Source organism: Phyllobates terribilis, unplaced genomic scaffold (assembly GCF_046119375.1).
Source record: "Phyllobates terribilis strain yellow unplaced genomic scaffold, ASM4611937v1 Scaffold_1__5_contigs__length_1240528914, whole genome shotgun sequence".
NCBI lineage: Eukaryota > Metazoa > Chordata > Amphibia > Anura > Dendrobatidae > Phyllobates > Phyllobates terribilis.
In genome coordinates, this window is record NW_027362761.1 from 1,193,439,305 (window position 1) to 1,193,462,200 (window position 22,896).

A 22,896-nucleotide genomic window follows, 5' to 3' on the forward strand; every position below is an offset into this window, starting at 1 on the left:
CCTCACCAGAAGCCACAGGTGGCGTCACGAACTCTTTAATAAAATAAACAACCATAAACCCTTTTAGTAGCAACCTCCAGGCTACGGGCCTGGGAGCTGACCACCGCGACATCCCTAAAAGGCCAGGCTAAAGGCCCGGGTACCGAGTCATCCCCCATTCCCCTGGGCGAGTCATCTCCAACTGGCGTCACGAACAGGATCATGTGCCCGCTGCAATGACGAAGTGTTATGCCCGTTGCTACCGGGTACTGTGCGCCTTTATTCTGAACTGTGTGTGTAAAGTTGTGGTGAAGATTGCCGCCATTGTTGGGACGCCGAGCAAAAAGAAGGGCGTAACCGCGGGAAAATTATGGGCGTACCTGCAAAGAGCGCGAAGTCCCGGACACGCCCCGCGCCTCGACGTCAAAGCGAGAAGCGCCAGGTCCTGTAAGGAACGTCGCTGAACGCGCTGACGTAGGACGCAAGCGACGCAAGGTCCTTAAGACAACAGTCACCTGCGGAGCTGCGGCCTACTGGAAGAAAAACTAGAAGGTAGGCCACGGTTAACTAGAGGGGCTCCAAGATGTCCGACGAGCAGAAGAACGCCAACCTGCCGGTCAACGTCCCTGAAGTTCAACCCGCGCCCGATGATGAGCAGGCCGAAGCCGCCGCTCCACCAGAAGCGCCTGTAACACCAGTCATTCCTATGACTTTACCGTACATTCCTGGAGCAAAGTAGCTCCCCCAGTACAACGGCAAACCAGATACCCTGTCTGGATTCAAACGGAAGATATGTGGTATCTTAGACATGTACTCTATGACCGGTAAACAAAGAGCAGCCGTTGTATTAGGACAACTGACAGGTGCTGCGGAGCGGGAAGTGGAAACATGGTCGGCCGCAGACCAGGAGTCAGTGTCCGCAATCTTTCAAAAACTACAGACTGTCTTTGAGGACCTTACTGAGGCAGAACCTTGGGATGAGGTTCTACAGCTGTTCCCAACAGCCAGAGGACAATGTTCGGGACTACGCCTGGCATCTACAGGGGGCCCTGCGGGCTCTGAACCAGGTTAGTCCAACCAGCGTTGAAAATGAGAACAAAATGCTGAAGGAACAGTTTGTCCGGGGGCTAAGGTCTCCTGAGGAAAGCAGGACTGTGCGTTGGTGGTCCCTGGATCATCCAGGTGCCACCTTTGACAATCTTAAGGGCATGGCTATAAAAGGACTGCTGCCCCTGGAAACAAATGCCATCCAACGTTACCAGGGTGGGGTTACCCCAGTGCCTGCTACACCTACCTTGTCCCCAGTGGCTGCTGAAGCTAAGGTTCCAGCAACGTCCCCTAAAGAACTTGACAGTCTGCACTCTGAGGTGCGTCAGTTGAGCAAAACCCTGACCACTGTGCTGAGTGCTCTGCGGCTGCGGACGGCGCCAGAGGAAGGAGGGAAAATCCTGCTAGCCGATATCCCTGAGGATGTCCCCTGGATGCGCAGGAGGAGGAGGCCAACACCACCCTCTACGAGGACCAGTGACCAGCGCCGTCCACCGAGGGACCCAACCTGCTACCGATGCCGCAAGACCGGACACATCGCCCAGAATTGTCCTTTAAATGAGAAAACCCTGGGTCCGAGGGCCGACACCCAGGAGTAAACTCACCAGGCCCATCAGACAGGTACAACAGGTTCGTCGGAGGAAGACCTTTCCTGTCCATTGTATTGGACGGGATCCCGACGCACGCCCTGCTGGACACAGGATCTCAGGTAACCATCATGCCTGATGTCCTCTACAAGAGGTTCTGGTCCATGGACGACTTGCATCCACCAGCTCCAAATTTGACTGTATATGCCTCAAACAGACTCCCCCTTAACCTACTCGGGGTTAATAATGTGACTGTGAAGGTGGGGAGAGTGGAGCTGAAGGACCAGGGACTAATTGTAGTAGAAACTAATCCTGATGACACTAATCCGTATATGGTACTTGGCACTAACATTGTTGGCAATTGTTTGGGAGAAGTTGTGTTCTTGCTCCAACAGATAACCGACACTGCCAGGCCGAGACAGAGGAGGGCGTTGCAGAGGGAAATCCGAGTCCTGATGTATCAACAGCAAGTAAGGTTAACAGACGGTGAAATCGGTAACGTGCGGGTAACGGACCCAATACCCATTGCCATCCCCCCAATGAGTGAAATGCTCATCTGGTGTAGAGCTGCCATAGGTCTTAGAGGACAGAGCTACCGGGCCGTAGTAGAACCCCTTTGCTCTGAGCATAGACCCACGCTCTTAACCGCCAGGGGAGTGGTAGAAGTACGCAATGGGAGGGTGCCCGTCCGTCTTCTCAATTTAGGGGAAGAGGAGGTCAAACTGCCACGTTATGCCACTGTTGCCAAATTACATGCTGTCAATAACAACTGTATTCACGAGGCGGAGTCCTTAACCTCACCAGATGAAGAGGAGGATAATGACCCTGCAACCCAGGTGGAGGATTGGTGTCAACAGCTCCATGTTGGGACAGACACCACTCCTGCCCATCAAAAACAGGGTGTACACCGGGTGGTTCAAGAATACTCGCAGGTGTTCAGTAAACATCCACTTGACTTCTGGAGGGTTAAGGGGGTTCAACACCATATCCCCACAGGCGACCATTCCCCAATCAAAGAACGTTATAGGCCTATACCACCAGCTCACTACCAGAAGGCTAAGGAAATGCTGCATGACATGAGGAAGACGGGAGTAATAAGGGATAGTTGTAGTCCCTGGGCAGCTCCCCTAGTGCTAGTTAGGAAAAAGGACGGGAGCATGAGAATGTGTGTAGATTACCGTCAAGTAAATCGCATTACACATAAAGATGCATACCCTTTACCACGCATAGAGGAGTCCCTAGCTGCCTTAAAGTCTGCGAATTACTTTTCCACCCTTGACCTCACTAGTGGGTACTGGCAAGTAGCTGTGGCTGAGGAGGATTGGGAGAAGATGGCCTTTACCACCCCGATGGGACTCTGCGAGTTCAACAGTATGCCGTTTGGACTCTGCAATGCCCCCGGAACGTTCCAGAGATTGATGGAGTGTTGCCTGGGACACTGCAACTTCGAGACTGTGTTACTTTACCTGGATGATGTAATAGTGTATTCCAGAACGTACGAGGACCACTTGAAGCACCTGGCAGAGGTATTTGAGTCACTGTCCCGGTACGGGATGAAGTTGAAGCCCTCAAAGTGCCACCTGCTCAAGAGAAAGGTACAGTACCTGGGGCACATTGTCAGTCTGGAAAGGGTAGCACCAGACCCGGAGAAAGTCACAGCCATCCAGAAGTGGCCGGAGCCGAAGAACCTCAAGGAGGTGCGTCAGTTCTTGGGACTAGTAGGATACTACCGGAGGTTCGTAAAGGACTATACTATGAAAGCAGCTCCTCTGCAAGACCTCCTGGTAGGACAGTCCCCCAAAGGCAAAACCCCCCCATTCCACTGGGGTAAGGATCAAGCTGAGTCTTCAGGAGATGAAGGAGATCCTAACAGGCGATGAGATCCTAGCCTACCCTTACTACAGCCAACCATTCCTGCTGTATACAGATGCCAGCAATGAAGGGCTGGGAGCTGTCTTAAGTCAGAAGCAGAATGGCCAAGAGAAGGTGATCGCATACGCAAGCAGGAAACTCCGCCTGACTGAGAGAAACCCAGAGAACTATAGCAGCTTCAAGTTGGAGTTCCTGGCCTTGGTCTGGGCCATCACTGAAAGGTCCAAGCACTATCTAGTCTCCAGCAAGTTCACTGCCTTTACTGATAACAACCTCTTGACCCACCTTGAAACAGCTAAGTTGGGGGCACTGGAACAACGATGGATGGCTCAGCTGTCAAACTACCAATTTACAATTAAATACCGGGCGGGCCGCAAGAACGCCAACGCCGATGCCCTGTCTAGGATGCCTCACCAGTCAGACACAGAAGAAGAAGTGGATGACCTGGAAGAGATAGAGCTACCTGCCTTTCATCGGAGTGGGATGATCCATGAGCAACGAGCATCCAGGAAGCAGCGTGGAAAGACGTTAAACCCCCTGCCTCACCACAGCTGGAAAGAGACCCAGGACAGTGACCCGGTTGTCAGCCGCATTAAGGAGCTGATAACCCAAAAAGGTGCCTCCCTGGAGAAAGAAGCGTCTCTCCAAGCAAAGCAGCTGTGGAACGAGAGAAGCCGGCTGTTTATTTACCGTGAGAAGCTGTGCCGGAGGTACGTTAATCCAAGAACTCATGAGATGGTATGGCGGATAGTAGTCCCGAAGACAGACATCCAGATGGTATTAGAAGCTTACCACGATCAGGCGGGGCACTTTGGTTGGAAAAAGCTAGAGACCCTGCTGAAGTGTCGATTTTACTGGGTAGGAATGCGCAGCTCCATTGAACGGTGGTGCCGGGACTGTGGACCCTGTGGCCTAAGAAGAAAAGACTTCAGCAGCCAGAAGGCACCCCTGCAACCCATCAAGACAACTCAGCCCCTGGAGATCGTGGCCCTGGACCATGTCAAGCTGTCCCCCAGCAGGTCAGGGTACTTCTATGCTCTGACCATGGTGGATCACTACTCACGTTTCCTGGTGGTCGCCCCCGTCAAAGACCTGACAGCAGAGACAGCAGCAAAGACATTCCAAGCGTATTTCTGTAGACCCCATGGTTATCCTGATCAGGTGCTGACGGACCAAGGCCCGGCCTTTGAGGCTGAGTTGTTCAAGGAGTTCTGCCATTTGTACGGTTGTAAAAAGATAAGAACTACACCGTACCACCCACAAACTAACGGTCTCTGCGAAAAGATGAACAACATCATCATCGACCTGCTAAAGACCATACCACTTGGGGAGAGAAACCAGTGGCCAGACTACTACCAGACCTAGTGCATCTGTATAATCATATACCAGTAAGTTCCACCAACTGCACTCCGGCAGATCTCATGCGGGCAAGGCCAGGAAAGCTGCCCATGGATCTGGAGCTTGGTGTTGTTGAGCCTGAAGCTGATATGACCACTGAAGACTGGGACAAGACCAGACAAGAGCAGTACAGGAGGGTACAAGCTTGTGTCAAGGACAGTCTTACACGGGTGAGAGAAAAGCAGGAAATGCACTACAACAAAAACGCACCAGCAGAACCCGTCACACCAGGAGAAACAGTATTGAAAAGGAAAAGACGTAATCACAAACTTGATGACCAGTGGGAAAAAGACCCCTACACTGTGTTACCGTCGAGGTTTGACAACAAGAAGACATGCATAATCAGTCGTGATGGAGGAAGAAAGTCCACAACAGTGTCCAAGGACCACCTAAAGTTGTGTCCAGAATTACTGAAACCCCAAGAAAAAGTGCCTCTCACAATCCAGGAAGAACCTAAAGAAGCAGTGATCCACACTGACCTAGGAGACTTCCCAATGGATTGGCCTCAAATAGGAGCAATAATCATCCCAGTACTCCAATTCTACAAACAGCCAGAAAACCTTCCACAGCAAGTTGAACCTGTAAGTGCTGCAGAAGAGCCAGCTCAAGAAGTATCCCCGGATGAAGGATCCCCGATAGGAGCAGAGCAAGAGGGCCCAGCCAATGGTAGACTTGCCATTCCAAGAGAGAGGTTAAGGCAGTTTTACAACATGGTCACACGTAGAACTGGTAGAGTAACTGAGAATACAGACACTGATACCCCACAGACCACCGCACTACGGATATCAGCAGGAAGCACGAGAGGTAAACCCCCTGCTAGGTACATGCAGTAGATGGTCAAAAATTGCTGAAAATGTAGATAGTTACCCCTGGGTTATTGTGTATTAACTTGTAGTGTACTGAATTAATTGTTTATTTTCATGCATATGTCTTTATTAATTTGTGCTTAACCTCATTAATTCCTTGATTCTTGGCATAAAGAACTGCGTGGCTGAGGACTGTGTGCAGCCCAAAAACTGCTTGTGTATATAATTGCACTACTTGGAGTGCCCCTTTAGGTGACCTCGGAAGGAAAAGCTGTCTGGAGTGGCTCTATTGGAGGTCCAACTTGGGATCTTCATGCCCTGCAGCCACCCCAGGGCCTACGTAGAGGGTTTAGGACAGGTCCCTCAAAACCACCAAGTACTCTACCTTGCGGGATGGACATCCTGTATGGGAACCTCACCATAGAAGACTTGAATTCTGAGGCACTCTGCTTTGTTATTGTTATGCAACGTTTAAGATTCATGCCTTCCTTAAAGAGAAGATTGTTCTTTTTGTTCATGTATTGTTCATGTTATTAATGTTATTATAAAATGTACTTCAGCTCGGGAGTGCTGAGTTTAACTAGGGGGGAATGTGACGCCCAGCTGCGCTTGGTATCACAGATCCTAGAAGGGTCTATTGATGGATTCCTCCACAAGAGGCCCCCATAACCATTCACACATCCCCACCTTCCACCTCAGACCACCAGAGGGAGCCCGGTAGGGATAGATAGATAGGGAAGGTGGAGCCAGACAGCAGTCAGTCAGAGTTGGAATGGGTCTAGACTGGAGTCGAGGGAGAGCAAACCTGTTGAGAGAGTTCCTGCAGTAGAGGCCTGAGAGAGGTCAGGGGGCAGAGGAGCTTACCCAGCTCACCCCAAATCCTATACCGGACACCGGGTCCGAAGCTTACCGGGATCTCCATGACCCAGTAATATATAACCGGAATCCCTGGGGAACTACAAGTTCCAGAATCGCTAAAGTGCTGATACGTACCAGAGCCTGGAGACGCTTAGGCCCCGCATACCGGGAGCGTGTACACCAAGCGAAGGCCCTACCACAAGGTCAGCCAGCGCAGGACAGAGACAAAGTTAGGCCTAGCTCCAGGCAGGTCAGAAACATACTACGCAGAAGCAGGAGACAGGAGGCTCGAAACCCACTTATTGGGGAGGATCCTGACATGCACCCTTCACCCTACAGTGCTCCGGGACATGCCTGAATTTCCATCAGTAAAAGGTACTGGAGTGACTATCGTGTCTGTCCCTGTTCTTGCTCTGACCCGGCGGGGTCTCGTCTGTCCTGCATCCCCCCTGCATACACTGACCTGAGGCCTAGCTCCACTTGTGGGGAGCGATACCATCGAGCTGCATTATCATCGGCCTCAGTGGACTGCGCAGTGCTGGTGATCCTCACCAGAAGCCACAGGTGGCGTCACGAACTCTTTAATAAAATAAACAACCATAAACCCTTTTAGGAGCAACCCCCAGGGTACGGGCCCAGGAGCTGACCACCGCGACATCCCTAAAAGGCCAGGCTAAAGGCCCGGGTACCGAGTCATCCCCCATTCCCCTGGGCGAGTCATGGTCACTGAGAACCGCCGCTGCGGGCAGACCGCTCCGGGGAGTCCCTGCAACAGGAGAGATACACACGCCGGGTTCTCCTGGCTTCTGTTCAGATGACAGCACCAACAGAAGTCATGAGAAATATGAGGGAGCTATAGTGCTGCTCACGGGGCCCCATACAGCAGTAAGGGCAGTAATGCCCTGATGGGGCCCTGCTTGTAGTCAACCACTGTATGCATACAGGCGACCTTGTCTGGCCCACAGCAGTCTCAGGACTACTAATAGCTCTGAATCACAATGGTTCCCAACTATGTTCCCGTTCGGGCCTCTCCCTGCTACCCACTAAGTTATATTCACTTTTAAGATAATGCTTCTTCCACTTCCTTGTTAAATTCCTAGTTGGTAGAACTTGTTTTCTGTCTTGGTGATGTTCACTTGTGTTGTAACTACAGGCACTCTGCTGAGCTAGGCCTCAACATCCCCTTATATAACTGAGGCTCCTCCCTGAGGCTCCCTGAGATTCCCACTAATTGCTATCCCTTAGTTACCCAAAACTCATGCAGCTAAAAAATCGTCTACATTCTTCACTCTCTAACAGTGCGACCCACAAACCACATGTTGCGGGTTGTGCATTCTATGTGGTATGCAACATGGTTGGAATCAAAGATAAAGAAGTTGTCCACTACTTTATATTAACCCTCCAATGTATCCCCCCCGGGGCCCAGAAGTGTTTTTGTAAGTACCTTTCTGCTGGCCGCTCAGAGGCATCATGTGACCCGTGACTGATGTCACGTCAAGTGAGAGGTGGCATCAGTGACACGCTCCCCATGGTGCATGCTGGGCTGTTGGCGGGGTTACCCCGTGTGTCACATCCAGCATCCACTGTGCTCTTTCCCAGTGAATGAGGAGAGGGAAAGCGCGCTGTGGATGTTGGGTGTGACACGCGGGGTAACCCCGCCCACAGTCCAGCGTCCACCATGGAATGCAGAAGTGAGTACCCCCTGCTGCAGCCGGAACTTGACATGACATCAGCAGATGTCAGAGCCGGCTGCAGCCGGGGGTCACGAGATGCCTGTGAGTGGCCAGTGATAGCACCACTCACAGGCAGAAAAGGCACCACAAGATATTTAGAGAAACACTTATGGGCCCTGGGGGAATACATTGGGGGATCATATAAAGTAGTGGACAATCCCTTTAATGAAGGGATCAATCTTGTGACTCGCACTATGCGGCATTGGAACAAACTGTGTTTGGTGGGCTTATATTGCAACAACATATTTAGGGCTCGATCGCATGAGCATATACATTGGACAAGAGCTATCCAATGTTTTATAGGATAGCACTCGGACCAATGTTATTCTATGGGGCAGTGCGGATCAGTGTTTTTTTTATCATTAGGAGCATTGCACGGCGAATAAGCCTCCTTACCTTAGAATGCCAGAGCCGGTATGTCACTCTCCACAACGAGAAGCGTCAGCCCTTAGACCTCCGTCCAGAGCCTCTTACCTAGCCAAATTAGTTCTCATACTTTGCACAGACGAGGGACAATACCCCGAAGCATCATGTCTGCAAATTGAGATTCTGATTTGGCTTTTATCCCAAGTTATAAACAAGGCTCTTTAAAGGGTCGATAGTGACTTGTTGGATTCCTGCTTCCAATAGGTGGCACTATAGAGTTCAATTCCTCTTTGTCTCTGAAGAGGCAATTTGCATATTTTTTTTCTCATGCAGATTCATCATTAGAATAAAATTGCAGCATGCTGTGAGTTGCTGTATCAATCAGATCACACATACCTATTCAAGTCTATGGGTGCATGGAAAATTTCGAATTCCACTCAGATGACTCCAATTTTCATGGACTAACACAATAGAGAAGATGGAGCAATCTTGTTCTCCATCATATCCACACCTGCATTACGATTCTATCATCCGAGAGAATTGTATCACACTCTGCTGACACTCAGCTCAAACTCTGGTCAGAGTTTGATCTGAGTGTTATTTACACCATTGATCAGATTCAAAGAGATTATCTACACTTGTGTGCCTTATAAAGGGGCTTATTGGGAATGCAAAACCATCTTTTTTTCATTTATGAATTAATGAGATAGAGATAGGCGATGTGCCACTACCAGTGCCAAACTCAGTGTGATTAATCAATGAAATGGTGCAGCTAGTACTAGTGTTGAGCGAGTATGTTCTATTAACCCTTTCGCCGAGTATGCTCGGGCCGAGCTCCGAGTATTTACAGCTGCTCGGTGATATGTTTGAATCGCTCCCGTGTGCATGATTTGCGACTGTTTGACAGTTTTACTATATGTGAGGAATGTCTATTTCTTACACATTCCTCACAAGTATTAAAGCTGTCAAACAGTTGCAAATCATGCACACGGGAGAGATTCAAACATATCACCGAGCAGCTGTGAATACTCGGAGCTCGCCAGAGCATACTCGGAACAGAACATACTCGCTCAACACTAGCCTAGTACCTGTCCTGCTGCATTTGAATTACAATCATCCATTTCTTAAGGCACTAGAAATCAACAAGCCAGCGCAATATTTATTTCCATAATTAAAATCTGAAAACAGTGTCAGTCAGAGAACGTGTGTTTACTTCTCACAAGCGACTGAACTGAATTTTTGTATTTTTTGTACAATCATTTCTGTGAATTCATTTTTTGCAATCATTTTCAATAAACCATGGCTCATTTGTAGCCATGGTTACTAGAAAGCAGAAAACACAGCCCTAGGATATCATGGTGCAGAAAAGTGTAATCTGAAGCCTAACTTGAGATTAGTCAATGACTTTTGCAATGTTAATTTGTCTCAATCCATTTCGGTGAGATAAATTTTTGAGAAAGTTATCAAGATGGCGCATTATTAGCATAGTTAAAGTTTGCAACATCTATTAAGATGAGGCCAGAGGAGATGGAGAACATGATTCTAGCACCAAGCTGTTTTGCTGGCTCTGGGGCACTAGTAATGGTAGTAGCACTGTGGATCAGGGCAAATCTCAAGGTGGGAATAAGGAGGGGGGAGGAGACAAGGAGCTTGCCTGCCATGCACTGTAATGCTGTAGCTAAGTTGGTTGTGGGCATTACAGTGATTTGCTGGCCGCACAGCATCATCAGGTGTATATCAGACCTGGCGCCACCATGCTCGTCACTGTCACTCCGGATCAGACAGTGTAGGGAGAGCAGCTGTGTCAGGGAGAGATTTGCTTGTGTATTAGGTAGTGTAGGGAGACAAACCGTACATTACACATATCCATCTTAACAAACAGTCCTTCTGAGGACTAATCCATCTGCAGAGATATCAGGCAGGCAGTGTATATAGGCAGGCAGTGTATATAGCAGACTGCAGTGCATATAGCACAAGAGGCTCCATTCCAGTTCTGTCGGCTGCTGCTGTTAGATATTTCTGGAAATAGCCCCAGGTCTCAGGGTCCAGGAATAATTTTTTTTGCATCTTAATCCTCATTATTTGCTTAAAAATCAATCCAGAGAACACTTTTTTTCTGCGCCATTTGCTTGTTGGTCCAGCAGAATACAGCCAGGTCTTTTCCATATTACAGCTGTGTTTTCTCCATCACATGGATCACATATACATTTTCATAAAATACTGCCATTTCTGGCCTCCATTAATTTTTTTTTTCAGTGTGTCAGTGAAGTTTTTGACACTGGTTTGCTATTCAAAACAGTTACCTACAGGCCAGGTATCTAAAACTGTGTTTTCTCCTTCACACGGCTCACATATACGTTTTCAGAAAATACTGCCATTTCTGGCCTCCATTAAAAATTTCTTTCAGTGTGTCAGTGAAGCAATTCACACCAGTTTGCTGTTCAAACTACTTACCTACAGGCCAGGTATTTAAAACTGTGTTTTCTCCATCACACGGATCACATATAAATTCGCTCTAAACTCAGTCATTTGTAGTGAGCATGGAAGATACTGTCCTCCATTTAAAATGGGCAAGGCACGTGGCAAGGGACGGGGAACTGGACGTGATGGTAATGGTGAATGCAGAGGCCGCTGGCAAGCCGAAATTGTGCCACAACAAACACCCACATCTTCTCGCCTGACCTTCCTGTCCCAATTTCTAGGGGACCGCAGCACACCACTATTGAACCCAGAGCAGTGTCAAAAGGTTGTTGGTTGGATAGAGGATAATTCTTCCAGTCACTTAGCCACCACCACCACCACCCTGTCTTCCACACGGTCAAGTCTCAGTAGCCGTGAGTCTGGACCGCATATCCCTCACCCTGATCCTCCTTCCTCCCACCATGCCGAGTACCCAGAGACAACTGATCCCACACTTGGACACTCTGAAGAGCTGTTCACTTTTCCATTTATAGATTCGCCCCGTCCACTTGAAGCAGGGCAAGAGGAGATCGTGTGTAGCGTTGCCCAAATATTTGAGCAGCACGGTCACATGAAGGTGACAGTGGGAAAGTGTCACAAGAGGTGGACGATGATGAGACACAATTGCCAGAAAGTCAGGAGGAGGACCAGGGTGCAGAGTGGAAGAGGAGGTGGTGGATGATATAGTAACTAACCCAACCTGGCAGGAGGACATGCAGAGCGAGGACAGCAGCACACAGGGGGAGGGAGGCAGAGCACCCCAACAGGGAAGGAGGAAGCAGTGTGGTGGCTGCAGACAGAAGGCATGCAAATGTTCCCCGTAACATCAACACGAAGGAAGTTGCCAGTACAACTGTTAGGTCTTCCCGAGTCTGGTTGCTTTTTAAAGACTCTGCCGATAACCCCAAAAAGGCCATTTGCTTCACCTGCCAGGCCAGCATCAGCAGGGGTGGCAAAACGACCAGCCTGACCACCACCAGCATGACCAGGCACATGGCAGCAAAGCACCTGACTTTGTGGGCCAAACCCCAGGGTCCAGGAACAGTGTCTGGGGGTGGCACCATTGCTTCTTCCGCTGTTGTGCATGCAAGCCAATCCCCTGTCCATGGTGCATGCGAAGATCCCTCCTGCCCTGCACCTGTCATTGCACACTCTCAAGTAGCAGCATCAGGAAGCATGTCCATGTCCTCGTCCCAGCGGAGCGTTCAGTTGTCCATACCCTAGTCCTTGGAACGCAAGCGCAAATATGCAGCCAACTCCCTACAGGCCACACTACTAAATTCTCACATTTCACGACTGATTGCGCTCGAAATGTTACCTTTTAGGCTCGTGGAGACGGAAGCATTCCGCAACCTGATAGCGGCAGCCATCCCTCGATACTCGGTCCCCAGCTGCCACTATTTCTCCCGGTGTGCCGTCCCCGCATTACACAAGCACGTGACCCAAAACATTAGCCGGGCTCTGAACAACGCAGTTACCGGTAAAGTCCACCTAACCACGGACACGTGGACAAGTGCTTGTGGGCAGGGGGGGTACATCTCGCTGATGGCACACTGGGTTAACAAAGTGGAAGCCGGGACCCAGTCGGACCTTGGGACGGAACACGTCCTCCCGACGCCAAGTATTTCGGGCCCTATTTCAATCAGGGTTGCCCCCACGGTCTACAGCTCCTGCACCTCATCCTCCTCAGCCTCCTCCTCCTCTTCAGCCTCCATCTCCGAAATGACCACATCAGTCACAAGCTGGAAGCACTGCAGCACTGCCTCGGCCAAGCAGCAACAGGCTGTGCTGAAGCTAATATGCATAGGTGAAAAACCGCACAATGTCGAATAGTTGAGGACAGCTCTGAAAGAGCAGGCAGATTTGTGGCTCACACCGCTGAACCTACAGCCAGGCATGGTCGTGTGTGACAATGGCCGGAAACTGGTGGCGGCTCTGAGGTGAGGCGAGCTCACACATGTACCATGCATGGCTCATGTGCTTAACCTCGTGGTTCAGTGGTTTCTCAAATCCTACCCAGAGCTGTCGGATCTGCTTGTTAAAGTATGCCGCCTGTGTGCCCATTTTAGAAAGTCAGCTACAGCTTCCGCCGCCCTTGCAGTGTTTCAGCAGCATTTGCAGCTTCCAGCTCACAGACTGGTGTGTGATGTCCCCACGCATTGGAACTCTACGCTGCAGATGTTGGGAAGGATTTGTAAGCAGAAGAGGGCAGTTGTTGAGTACCAGCATCAACAAGGCCGTCGGTATTCAGTTCAGACTCCACACATAAGACCTCAGGAGTGGACATGGATGCAGACATATGTACCATCCTCCAATACTTTGAGGACTCCACCAAGATGGTGAGCGGCGATGACGCCATAATTAGCATCACCATCCCACTTCTCTGTCTTCTGAAATGCTCTCTGCTCACAATCAAAGAGGATGCATTGCAGGCGGAGCACAATGAGATGGAGCAAGGAACCATACAGGGTGATTACACACAGCCAAGCCTCATCTCATCCCAACGTGGATTGGGTAACAATGGGGAAGAGGAGGAGGATGAGGAAGGACAGGAGATAGTTTCATGCACTATAGACGGTACTACCTGCACAGCTGTCATACCGTCTGTTCAGCGTGGATGGCCAGAGGACAGAGAGGAGGAGGAGGAGGAGGAGAGCAAGGTCAGTCATCCTCTTGGTGAGGACACGGAAGTCTTGCCTGTTAGTAGTCTGGCACGCATGGCCAAGTTTATGTTACGCTGCCTTTCCCATGACCCTCGCGTTCTCAAAATTTTGGGTGACAGTCATTACTGGTTGGTGACACTTCTAGACCCACGCTACAAGGAGAACTTTATATCTCTTATTCCTGAGGCGGATAGGTCTACAAAAATGGGGCTGTACCAGAAGACCCTTGTTGTGGAACTATTAAAAAATATCCCATCTGAAAACGCTGGCAGCAGAGGGCACACTTATTTGGACAACCAAGGAGTACAGGCGAGAGACACAACTTCAATCCAGCAGAGGCAGGGGAACACTGTCAAAGTTCTGGGAGAGTTTTCTCAGACCCTCCCATCGGACAGGCCCTGAGGCGCGGGGTACTCTCACAAGGAGTGCAAAGTTTGGGAAGATGCTGAGGGAGTACCTTGCCAACAGTACCAACATCCTCCGCTGTGCCTTATAATTATTGGGTATCCAAGCTGGATACGTGGAATGAACTTGCTCTTTATGCCTTGGAGGTCCTGGTCTGCCCTGCCGCTAGCATTTTATCAGAGCGGGTTTTTAGTACCGCTGGTGGAATTATAACTTATAAGCGCATCCGCCTGTCAACTGAAAATGCTGACAGGCTGACTCTTTTAAAAATGAATAAGGGCTCTATTGGGCCAGACTTCTAAACACCACTGAATGATAGCAGCGTAACATAAACTCCAATCCAGTGTCTTTTCTTGGGAGGTGTATTCCCATGCACCTTTTCACACCTACACATGGGTATACCCTTCCTGATTTTGACTATTTGCTCTTGTCCTCCTCCTTCTCCTCATCCTCCACCACCATATCACCAGGGTGACCGTGGTCCATGATGCAACATCCACCTAATTATTGTAAAGGGTGTTTATGATGCCCGTAAAAATTTTTTTTTATACAGTATGTTCATGTATACCCCCCAGGGTTAAATGTTTGTCAGCCCATACACTTAGTGCATGGGCATTACAAGTATAGGAGGCCCGCTCCTTTCTAATGGGAATTTTTTTTTATGAGGCCCTCCTCCACATCTCTTCCAAGGGGCATAGAAGTGCCTCCAAATTTTTGGCAGCCCTTGCATTCACTGCATAGACCAACACTATAGGAGACTCTTTCCTTTCTAATGGGAATTTGTTGTTACTGTTGCCCTGCTCTGTGTGTCTTTAAATTCTTAGTGGGGATTTTCCTAAAATTGTCAGCCATTGGACTCACTGCATACCCTATAACTGTATAGCAGACCCTCTCCTTTCTAATGGGAACATGTTGTACTTGTTACTGTGGCCCTGCTCTGTGTGTCTTTAAATTCTTAGTCGTTTTTTTTCTAAAATTGGTCAGCCGTTGGACTCACTGCATACCTTATAACTGTATAGCAGACCCTCTCCTTTCTAATGGGAACATGTCGTACCTTGTTGCTGTGGCCCTGCTCTATGTGTCTTTAAAGTCTTAGTGGGGTTTTTCCAAAAGTTTGGCAGCCCTTGCAGTCACAGCATGGACATTACCACTATAGGAGACCCGCTCCTTTATAATGGGAACATTTTTTTTACTGAGACCCTCCTCTATGTCTCTTCAAAGGGGTATTGGGTTGCGTCCAAATTTTTGGCAGCCCTTGCAGTCCCTGGATACGCAATAACAGTATAGGAGACCCACTTGTTAATAATGGGAACAACAAAGCATAACTGGCTGATGGCTCTCCAACAAGAGCTAGGGCCGACTGCTGTCCTTTTAAAAATAGTAAGAGGCATCTGATGTCCCTATAAAAATAGGCTTTATGACTTTCAGAGTCTCTCCATCATAATTAATACAGGATGTGTCTAATGATGTGTCACACACCACATTGCTAGATAAGGTTGTAAAATGTTAAAATGACATTTCCTGGTGAACGCATTTGTCTTAAAAAAACTGTAAAAAAAACAAAACAATAGGATCTTTCTTTAGTATAAAAAACAGCGTCACCAATTTAACCTCATTGTATTCATATTGTTCAGCTCATTCACCTCCTCCTTCATCTCCGAAATGATCACATCAGTCACAAGCTGACAGGACTGCAGCACTGCCTTGGCCAAGTGGCAACAGGCTGTGCTAAAGATAACATGTTTACTGCTTAATTGACAAACCGCCCAGTGCTGCAGAGTTGTTGAAAGCTATAACACAGCAGCCTGATCTGTGGCTCTCACGGCTGAACATACAACCAGGCATGGCAGTGTGTGACAATAGACGGAACAGGTTCATGGCGGGAGGCATCTTCGCATGCGCCAAAGATCACTTATGATGGGCACACTTTTAGGCAGCGACTCGGGAGTCAGAGTTGCTTCTAGAGGTCTTCCCCATGCTGTTCCCATGACTTTTCAGCACTGTATGCATGTGTCTGATGATGTGTCACACACCACATGGCCTGATAAGGTTGTAAAATGTTAAAATTACATTTCCTGGTCAATGCATTTGCCTTGCAAAAGTGCAAAAACGCATCAAAAATGCTACGTGTGAACATAGCCCAAGGTATGGAGGAGTATTTTTGTTTTTGGTTATTTATTTTGCTTTATATACATTGTACATGTCATGGAAAGGATGTTCCTTAACATATTTCCCAGGAAAATCCATTTTGGTTTCGTTTTGGTATGTTTTATTGTGATTCCGTAAAAGTGGTTTAATACCTCTGACAGCGTTGTTGACAGAAGTGACCAGGGAGTCAGAAATGCTTTAAGGGGTCTTCCCCATGCTGCAACGAGTACCCGAGCATTTTAGTGCTCGCTCATCACTAATGAAAACCAAATTGGAATGCAGAGGAGGAGATATTATCAAAGGGGGATGATGGTGGAGTTGCTGTTAAAGAAGAGCCAATATCCAGCCAAAGGATCTGGAGGAAGGTCTGCTACTTCTGTGGTAAATACGGGAGCAGATAATGTCACAACTGATACTGGTGTAGGAGGCTCTACAATGACTGAAAGCTCTGGTGGTAAAAAAAGTGTTAGCGAATTCTATGAGTGGGCATCTTAAGTGTGGGTATTCTTTTCCACTTTGTTGGAGGACTAATGTGGCACCCCAAGAGTCCGGTTGCCACAGTGGCATTGCCTCCCTCACAAGGGGTGATGCCATGCCTGGAAGCAAGGAGGGGTCCCCTAATCAGGTTTACAAGCATACAACACCTTCCTGGCTCCAGACCAGCAAGGGGAGCTCCTCCCCTTAGCAACTGGAATCTGGAGGTGGGTTTAGCAAGAGTTAGTGAGAGGAGTTGAATTCAGGAGAGCGAAGAGGAAAGACCTGGGGAGTGGAGCTGCACGGCAGTTCACCCCAGAGAGAAGCGCAGAAGAACCGGACAACGGAGTCCGAGGTTGTGGGGCACTGAAGGCCCAGCAGCAGAAACCGGAGGGCAGGAGACTGCAGGTCTCCTGGCCCCATCAGACACCCGGAGGCTCAGCAGCATGATAGGGCCCAGCACCGCCACGTGGGAGCGACACTCCAGGAAGGCCCGAGCTGCCTGCCATACGGGTGAGCACAAAGACGTTTTACTCAGGGATGAGGGCCACAGCACAGCTATAAGCAGCAGGGCCAAAGAGCTTAGCGCAAAGGGAAGGCCTCCAACTTCACCTGGCGAGGTGGATTCCCAACTTGCTTCCAGGCTGCCCGGACCTCTACTACCAGCTATTACCCGTGCCCCAGTCTGCCTAACCACTGCAAGTAAAGATAAGAGGAAACCGCCATTAAGTTGTGGACTGATTATTAACTGTGCCATCTCCTGCACTACACTGCACAGCAACATCTATAAAATCACCACTTCCTGCCCTGGAGCTAAGCTCTGCCTGTGGAGAGCTGAACCAACTCTGCTGCGTCATCATCAGCTCCAGAGGTTCTGCACCGCAGCGGTGGCTCCATATAGCCGCATACCACAGGTGGCGTCACGAACATTATATAAAAACTATATTCCCTTTTCTTTATTCCCCTTTTATTGACCACCCTGAGTCACAGACCGGGTCACCACCACTGTGACATCTCCCAGCATCACCCGGCCCGGCTACCGAGTACCCCACGGCCCAGGGGGCGCGTCAACTTGGCGTCACGAACAGGATTCACGAAGCACGGTATAACCGGGTCCTGTGTGCCATAGACTGTACTGAACTGTGTTATCACGTCATTTGCCGTCTGTCGAGGGGAAGCAGGAGGCCCCTATCCGGAACTGCTGGGTAAGAGATCCTTCCGCCTGCAGAGCAGCATACTGGTACGTCAGCAGATGCCCAGGACCTGGCTGAGGTTCACTAGGGGGGGGAGGAGGATGCTCAACCGAGGAGAGGATTCAGCAGCGGCCGCCGCCACTTTAATGCCGTTATCAATACCGTATATACCAGGGGCGGCGAGGTTGCCCCAGTACTCAGGGGAGTCGCACACCCTGAATGACTTTGAGGAGAGACTGCGCAGTTTGTTTAAAGTGTACCCCCTGTCTGAGGAGCAAAAAGTCAGCATCCTCGTAGGCCAGCTAATCGGTGCAGCCCAGAGAGAGGTGAAGTCCTGGCCGGGCAGGGACAAAGGCACTGTCAAGGAAATACTGGCCCGGATGAAGGATACCTTTGACACCCGCAGCGCAGCAGAAATTAAAATGAAGTTCTATGGGTGCAAATGACGCGCCCCCTGGGCCACGTGTGTGTGGGGATACCCGGAACTGGACCCGTTGCGGATGCTGGGGGTTGTAGTGTTCGTGTGGCGGGGACCCGGTCCCGTGGCTCAGGGTGGTCAACCCAAATGGCAATCTATTCATAGGGTTTTGTGATATTAAATGTCCGACTACACCACCCGTGGATTGCGGTCAGAGTGAACCGCCGCTGCAGGGCAGACGGCTGAGGCTGGTGTTGTGGGTGCAGCAGAGGATAGTATAACTCCCCACGGGAGGAGTATAGCCTCAGGGCAGCAAGTGTGGATGTTGGGGGTGATTGTGCGCGGGAGCAGCAGTAACGACACACAGTCCTGTAATGCAGTCCAGGGTATTTACTCACAGTTCTTTATCCACGCTACTACAGCTGGTCATAACGTCTCACGTCGCACTGTGCTCATCAGGTGAGGGGCTCGGCCTACTCCCAGATAACTTTGGAGCGTTTCACAGGATCCCCTTTGTGTGTCCTTTCTCTGGCCTGTCATACCCCGCCAGTGACCTCGCTTCTGTCCGGCTGCCTCGGGCCTTCTCTGGTAAACCTTGGCGCCAGTTTCCCTGACCCTATATGGTGCCTTCCTAGCGGGGGGCTGCGCCACGTAAAATGTCACAGCCTCCGGTTTCTAGCTGAGGGTAGTTCCCCGCCTCCACTAGTTTTGGGGACCAGTCTCCCCCTTTGGGTCCCTTCGTTCCTTGTTCCTGGAGCCTCCTCTGCTCCTCTTCCTTCTTTCTCCTTCCTCCAGGCTCCGGCCTTACTCTCAGGCCTCTGCTCCCACCTCCTGCTCCCTCTTCTTCTCTGTCTGAACTTCCTCACTCTCCACTGTCTCTAAGATGGCTCCCACCTTTTATACCTCCTTCTAGGTGCACCCAGGAACTGCCCTCTCCCTCCTATGCACTACAGGGTCCCCCCTTCCTCAGTTTTCCCTCCCCCCAACTCCAGCCAGGGACAGGGACTGTCGTGCTCTACTTGGAGCATATTGGTCTTCCTGCCCCCCGGAAATGTGGTGTAATGCATGCAGGTGTCGGGGTCCTGATCCACACTCCATCCTTACCTGGAAGTGAGATATCGCACATCTGGTTGAGATGCAATACCTCTGTAGCGACCGAACCCTCAGGGCGCTACACAAACAAAGGGTGCAGGACAGTGTACGGGACTATGCTCTAAACCTGCAGGGGGCGCTGCGGGCCATTAAACAGGTGGACCCCGACAGTATGCAAGACGAGGACAGATTGCTAAATGAGCAGTTTATTGAGGGGCTCCTGTCCAGCGCTCGCCGGACACAGTTGCGCATTATGGCTCTACAAAACCCTGATCTGGACTTTGCGCAATTTAAAGACTGAGCCATTCGGGTGCTACGAGAACCAAGCCCAGGTGGCACTGCACCCCTCCGGTGCCCAGCTATCACATACCACCAGGAGGTGGCGTCCTTTTCCCCAGCATCTGTGGAGGCTGACGGCCAGACCCTAGATAATGACCCGTCTGCAGACCAACGCCTTCAGGTCCATGAGCTGACCAAAAGTATGGCTACATTAACCAAAACCATGCAGGCCATGTCTCCAAAGTAAAAGATCCAGCTGGCTTCCAGTCCAGATGACGTCCCATGGCGACGGCAGAGAAGAATTCCACTGACCAGAGGGAGGAACAGCGATCGCTACATCCAGGACGGACAACCCATCTGCCGCCGCTGTCAAAAGGCGGAACACCTCGCAAGATTCTGCAATTTAAAATGGGCAACCACTGGGGCAGAGGGCCAACCCCCTGGAGTAAGACAACCAGGCCCACAAAGCTGGCGAGACAAGTATGTGGGAGGACGAACGGTCCTACCTGTTGTGCTTGATGGCATCCCAATGAATGCATTGCTGGACACTGGTTACCAGGTGACAACGATGGCATATATCCTTTATAAACAATAATGGACTGATTCAGACATTACCCGCAGTCCAGATGAACATCTTAGCATCTATGCCAGCAATGGTCAGCCCTTGCCTCAGGTGGGGTATAAAGAGGTGACCATAAAAGTTGGCCGAGTAGAACTGCCATCACAAGGAATGATTATTGTTAATTTTGATCGCCGAGAAAGTCATCCTATGATAACTATAGGCACCAATGTGATAGAGAATTGTCTTGGGGAAATTATTCTTTTGTTGCAGCAGGTCGCAGAGACTGCCAGTTCCAGTCAGCAGTGAGTTCTGCAGAAGGAGATCAGAGCCCTGATGAAAAGATAACAGGTAGAGCTGTCTGGTGGAGAAGTCGGCGGTGTCAGGATGAGTGATCCATTTCCCATTGCAATGCCCCCTAGGAGTGAAATGATAATATGGTGTCGGGCAGCAATAGGTCTCATGGGTCAAGATTATCAGGCCCTGGTAGAACCCATGTACTCAGATAGTAGGCCCACCATCTTGACAGCCAGGGGGGTAGTCGATGTCCGCAAGGGGAGAGTACCGATACGCATGCTGAATTGTGGGGAGAAAGGTCCCTTTACCCAGGTATGCTACCCTTGCTAAGCTGTTCACGGTCAGTAACAATGAATAAAGGCAGTGGAACCCTTGCCTCCGTCCAAGGGGCAGATGGAGGATTGGTGTCAGAAGCTACAAGTGGGCACTGACTCCACCCCTTTGCACCAAAAGCATGGAGTATACCGGGTGGTCCAAGAATATGACCGAGTCTTCAGCAAACACCCACCAGACTTTGGGCAGTTAAATGGGGTCCAACATCATATCCCCATGGGAGATCATCCGCCCATTAAAGAGAGGTACCGGCCTGTACCCCCATCTCACTATCAATGTGCCAAAGGAATGTTACGGGAGATGAAGGAGGCTGGGGTCATCAGAGATAGTTGTAGCCCCTAGGCAGCTCCATTAGTTCTCATTAGAAAGAAGGATGGTACAATGAGGATGTGTGTTGATTACAGGCAGATTAACCGCATTACACATAAGGACGCCTACCCATTACCCAGAATTGAGGAATCATTAGCTGCACTAAGATCCGCTAATTATTTCTCCACTTTGGATCTCACCAGTGGGTACTGGCAGGTTCCTGTAGCAGAGGCAGACAGAGAAAAGACTGTGTTTACAACACCAATGGGCCTCAGCGAGTTCAACTGCATGCCATTCGGGCTCTGCAACGCCCCAGGAACCTTCCAGCGGTTAATGGAGTGTTGACTAGGACACAAAAACTTCAAAACCGTCCTGCTGTACCTAGACGACGTAATTGTCTACTCAAAGACATATGAAGACCACCTGGAGCACCTGGCCGAGGTGTTCTAAGCCCTATCTGGTTTTGGCCTGAAGGTAAAGCCGTCCAAGTACCACCTGTTGAAGCCCAAGGTGCAGTGACCCAGTGCTCCCACTGTGTGAGGGACAAGCGCTCCGCCAGCAGAGAGGCCACGTTCAACCCATTGCCCCATCATGGATGGGCAGAGATGCAGGATAGCGACCCAGCTGTCCGCCTGGTAAAGGAGTTGCTGACACAAGCTGACTCGCACCCTGATCCAGATGCTCCACAGGAGACCCAACAGTTGTGGAAGGAGAAGAGCAAACTGTTCATCTACGAGGGAAAGCTGTGTCGAAGAAGTATCAACTCCCGGACACACGAACTGGTCTGGCAGGTGATAGTCCCGAGGTGGGATGCGCCAATAGTCTTAGAAGCGTACCACGATGGAGCAGGACACTTCCGCTGGAAGAAGTTGGAAGTCCTGCTATGTAACACGGGTATTTTAGATGCAGTGACACAGAAACACAGAGCAGCCAATAAGGGGTTAATAAACAGGGGGGTTTTATAAGAACAAGGTCAATCTCCATGCAGGGAGCAACAAGGAAAATATGGGGGGAAAACAAGGAAAATAGCAGGTGAAAGTCTATAACTAACAGTTCACAGTCTGACAAGATGTAGCAGAGCCGAACCAGTTGTAAACGTTAGTTTGTACACTTAGCTGGCAGTCGCCAGCGGATGCAGGTGATGATTTCTTCAGGCTTCCCCGCCCAAACAATGCTCCGTCTTCTGGCGGCAGCGGGCGGTCTCCGGTTTTACCCGCTGAGCCCCTAGTCCATAACACGGCACCTCACGTGCCTCAGCTCCACGAACCCTGCGTCCCTTGTCTCTATAGTCTGGCTTGACTCCTCCAGTCCACTGCACCTGACTCCTGCTCCCAGTACTCGAGCTAGGAGCCTGGACCCTCTCACACTGTTCTCCTGCGCAGGACTCAGCTCCGCTTTCCCGCGCAAAATGTCCTCGTTTCTTCCTCTCTCCAGTCACACCAGGAGTCCCTTGGTCACCTGACTTCCAAGCTCTGTCTCTGGACACACCCCCAACTTCCCAGTCACATGACTCCTGTGCTCGCAGTCTGTCTCCCCCTGCAACAGGAGGTACGGCCCCGGCAGTTCTGGATCCCTTGCTCTGAAAGCACTTACAACCCGGTCTTCCCCCTTACAGCTACG